The sequence below is a fragment of the Octopus sinensis genome, linkage group LG24 (genome assembly GCF_006345805.1).
Source record: "Octopus sinensis linkage group LG24, ASM634580v1, whole genome shotgun sequence".
Taxonomy (NCBI): Eukaryota; Metazoa; Mollusca; class Cephalopoda; order Octopoda; family Octopodidae; genus Octopus; species Octopus sinensis.
The window spans coordinates 30,314,190-30,319,189 of record NC_043020.1 but is presented as its reverse complement, the minus strand read 5'-3'; the positions used below and the strand labels follow the sequence as shown (position 1 = coordinate 30,319,189).

Sequence of the window (5,000 nt, the reverse complement as noted above, 5' to 3'; positions counted from 1 at the left end):
AAACTGCTAAGTTACAGGGACATAAACACACCAACATCGGTTGTCAAGTGATGGTGGGGGTACAAACACAGACACACAAATATGTATATAAATATATGGGCTTTTTCCAGTTTCCGTCTACCAAATCCACTCACAAGGCTTTGATCAGCCCAGGGTTATAGTAGAAGACACTTGGCGAAGGTTCCACACTGTGGGACTTAACCAGGAACCATGTGGTTGGTAAGCAAGCTACTTACCACACAGCCACTCCTGCGCTGAGCGCTGCCCCGACTGGCCTCTGTGCCAGTGACACGTAAAAAGCACCATCCGATTGTGGCCATTGCCAGCCTCGCCTGGCCCCCGAGCTGGTGGCACGTAAAAAGCACCATCCAATCATGGCTGTTTGCCAGCCCCGTCTGGCACCTGTGCAGGTGGCACGTAAAAAGCACCCACTACACTCACGGAGTGGTTGGCGTTAGGAAAGGTATCCAGCTGTAGAAACACTGCCAGATCAGATTGGAGCCTGGTGCAGCCTTCTGGCTTCCCAGACCCCAGTTGAACTGTCCAACCCATGCTAGCATGGAAAACAGACATTAAACGATGATGATATATATCTGTGCATATCTCAGAAAAGGCATTAATAATGGGCTTTGTACATTTATTTGTGCCTTGTTGACTTACAGCTGTTATTGTTATGCATTTGAGGTGCATTCTTGGCTTCGTTTACTCAGTCCGTTGATTGATTAATTGAAATAATGAACAACTGTTATAAATGCTATCATCTTCAGTCAGCACATCATGTGCCAAAGTAAACAAAAATACACACACACGCACACACAAATATACATACATACATACATATATATATATATTTATACAGAGAGAGACATACATATACATATGAATATATGTACATACACACACACACACACACACACAACATTCTACACAGCATGTAGTTGAAAGATACATGCATGCTTTAAACAAGTATTGTTTATTTTCTTTTGTTTATTTTTTAATTCCATTTTGATAAAGAGTTTTTCCAAAATGTCAACCTATCACTTTTCCTTGTTTCATTTGTCTTTATATATATATATATATGCACACACACACACACATTAACTGAGGAAGGTTTCACGTAATGGATGCATTTCCTATTATATTATCTCACTGACCTGAAACACACGTATTGAATGGTTTCAAAATATCACTGTTTGGTTTCCTGCCTCAACCTCTTTCAGTCGCCTTTCATGACCTGCAGAGGAAATGTTGGGTCTGCTCTTTGACATGCCCGTCCCCTTCCCCACAGCAACTGAGCAGCATAAAATCCTCAGGAACACAACACACTGCCCAGTCTGGGAATCGAATCCACAATCTGACAATCGCAAATGCAAATCCCTAACCATTAGATCAAGCATGAATTTGATGTGTAAATGGCATTCTTCCAGAATTCGAATGTCAAGTGACACTCTGCCATTTATTTCATGGATGTCTTTCACAGTTCGACTTCCAGTTGAATAAAATGTAGGAATTTCTACAGGAAACCAATGGTACTGGACAAATAACATACTTCTATTCAAATGTATGCATTCACATATATATATATATATATATATATATATATATATATGCAGTTAAGTCTGTGTCTGGTCATAAAGTGATGGCTCATCAGAGTCTAAAGTCAAAGACAAATAAATATAACACTTCGACTATTGAAGGCAAGAATCTGTTACGGTCAGTTAATTAGTAAGCAACCAAAGAATAAACAATCCAGGTTGGCAAGGATAGGTTATCTTCCTTAGACCAGTTCATCTGGGCCAAAAGACGATGAACAGGGAGTTTTTCCCTCAGGCTGCTTTTAATTCATAAGGATCTTTCCAGATATAATCAAAGAACAGAGAATCCCATACTTGCAGTAGGTAGCATTTGCTGGTGAGAGTACAGTAATCCTGGCTTCAGGGAGTCTATGAGGATCCTTGCTCACTCAGCTATGCAAAACTTGCAGTGACTGCTCCCATTAATGTAGGGGCCCAGAATCTGTATATTGTGGCTTAAATATATTGCATATAGCATTTAATCTGTGTCAACATAATGTAGTAAAGTGTTTCCCAGGAGAACAGTTGTGGATCTGCATCCAATTGTTCTATGAATATTCACTGCAGAGTAAAGCAAATAGCCACAATAGCGAAACAGGCGTAGGGAACAAACAGCATCAACTGCATTTTGTGTTTATCATACTAATAGAATTATATATATATGTGTGTGTGTGTATGTATTTGTGTGTATGCAGTTCCCTCTGCTTTGTAAACATTTCAAACCTGATGCCAAAGTCAACCTCATTAATTATCCATTTAACTCTTCGTCCAGCCCTCATCCTGCTTTTTACTCTTTTATATCTCTGAGTTCATCTTATTGCTCCTCTTCCTCCTCCTCCTCTTTCTCTCCCTCCCTCCTCTATCTCACAACCCAGATTTAATCTCTTCTCTTTATTCTTCCCCTTCTGTCTTCCTCCACCCTTCCCCCTTACCTATATAATACCCCCCACCCACCCCCACCTGATAATTTACTCTGACTCTATTACATCCTCTGCTTTCTAATCTCTCTTATCTGTCCACCTCATATTTCACTTTCACTCCTCACACCACCACCACCACCAACTCTTATTCCTTGTCACTCTCTTTTTCCAGTGTCATTAACTCTACCTTCTCCCCATCCCTTAATCCACTTCCTCCTTCTCTTCCCCCCTCCACACCTGCAAGGTTCTTCTTTCACCTGAGGGGCAAGTTGATGAAATCTATCTATGGTGGTTCGATGTGCTAGAAATAACAACTAAATCTCTTCGATCCCACTCTACTTTGGATAATGTGGCTGTGGGCTTGCTGCCCTGCACAAAAGGAAAAATTGGTCACGGGTCAAAATCAGAACTTGGGTCATAGAAAAAACAGAAAAAAATGCCACAAAACATTTTGCTCGATGCACAAACGCTTCTGTCAGCTTGCCACCAGGGTTTCAAATTTTGACACAGACCAGAAATTCAAGGAAGATGGGGTTGGTTAATTACATCAACCCAAGCGTTCAACCAGCCCCTATTTTGTTGACCCTGAATGGATGACAAACAAAGCTGACCTCTGTGGAATTTGAAACAAAAGCCAGGAGACACACTGTCCAGCATTTTGTCCCAGTGTGCTCATTGCTTCTGCTAGCTTGCCATCTTGATAGGAATAATAATGTTGGTTTCTAACTTTGACACAAGGCCAGCAATTTCAGGGGTGGGGGTAAGTTGATTACATTGACCCCAGTGCATAACTGGTACTTATTCTATTGCCCTTGAAAAGATGAAAGGTAAAGTCAACCTCAGTGAAATTTGAACTCAGAACATGCAGACAAGCAAAATGCTTCCAAGCATTTTGCCCAGTGTGCTAACGATTCTGCCCGCTTGCCATCTTAATTATAACAACAACAGACTTGTGTTTCATTTGCCACAGTTGAGGGGGACACAACATGGACAGGATAAAAATGGTGAGTAAGGATTGCATAGAAATTGAATGAGGTAAAACAATAAATGAACTGGAAGATGAAGATGAAGGCAAGGATGGTGATTTGGTAAAGTCTCAAGAGGAGTTATTTTGGTGCCATGCAGCAACCCCACACATACTAGATTGCCTTGGTTAGCAAGGATAAGGACCCCCCACCACTCTTCTCTAGCTCCTTGACCTTTAAGGGCAATGCATGCTAGGAAGCTAGGAATAGCCCCTTTAGCCCCCCCCCCTCCTTTTTTTTACTTGTTTCAGTTATTAGACTGGCCATGCTGGAGCACTGCCTTGAAAAAGTTTTAGTTGAATGAATTGACCCCAATATTTCCTTTTTTTTTAGCCTGGTACTTACTGTATTGGTCTCTTTTGCTGAACCACTAAGTTACAGGAACATAAACACACCAAACACACACATATATGACGAGCTTCTTTCAGTTTCCATATACCAAATCCAGGCTATAATAGAAGTCATTTTCCCAAGGTGCCACGCAGTGGGACTGAACCTTGAACCTTGTGGTTAGGAAGCAACCTTCTTGCTCTCAACCACTTTCTGTTGAATTTACCAGAGGGCAGCACAGCCTTCTCCACCATTGCCTTTCACTCCAAGTGGAACTTGTAAAAGTGGGTGGAATCTTGGACAAAGATCAAAGGGTCCTTGGCCAAGCCATCAACTTATTCATCTCCCTCAACATCTTTCACTGTATCCTCCAGTGGAGGAAAATGTCCTGCCCTTCCCACTCGAAGGAAAACCACAAGGAATTGCTGGATCTCTTCTACAGAAACAATGGTCGTTTGGTAAAAAAAAAAAAGCCATCAGTCAGAAGTGTTCAAACATGAAAGAAGAACCATTTTGTTGCTATGTGTGCTTCTTGGACAGAACCGGCCAACAGCATTCCTGTGTCCGGAGATTTTGTCTCAGATTGGCACAACTCCCTGATAACCCTGCCAGACCAGGAGTTTCTGGTAATCCCTCATAATCCCTCATGCTAAACTAAATACAGCAAGAAGATTCCCTTACCAATTCCGTACAACCATTAAACTTCTTTTATGCAATTAAGATGATTGGTCGGAATTTGAAGGAGGCGAAATATTTCTGGCAAGTTCAGTGACCTTAAAATGTCTTTGGATGTTTCTAAGGTGATGAAATGAAATTCCAACAAGACTTGGCTGTTGTTTCTAACAATTCAGATGACCATGAACAGTCTCCTGAAAAAGGGTTAAGATTTGAGAGGGACTTGACTGTTATTTCTAGCAAGTTGGGTGACCTTGAAGAGTCGCCTAATGATTGTGGTAGCAGTAACTGGGTGGTGGTGGTGGTGGTGGTGGTGGTAGGATGGTGACAGTGTGGAAGTTTGTGGTAGAAGTGGTGGTGGTGTTAGTATCGGTGGTGGTGTGGAAAGGTGGCAGTGGTGATGTGGAATTTTTATAATGTTAATAATTATTATTATGATGGTGGTGGTGGTGATGGTGGTAGGGTGGTGACAGTGT

General features: G+C 41.6%; 1 long non-coding RNA gene across 1 annotated transcript in view; it reads right to left on the bottom strand.

Annotated features, from left to right (window-relative positions):
* Window positions 1–5,000, bottom strand: part of LOC118767756 — a 21,215-nt gene that overhangs the window by 423 nt on the left and 15,792 nt on the right. The window contains exon 2 of the long non-coding RNA XR_005003667.1: window positions 3,797–3,799. This is a non-coding gene — a long non-coding RNA (uncharacterized LOC118767756). The remainder of the gene's footprint in view (window positions 1–3,796; window positions 3,800–5,000) is intronic.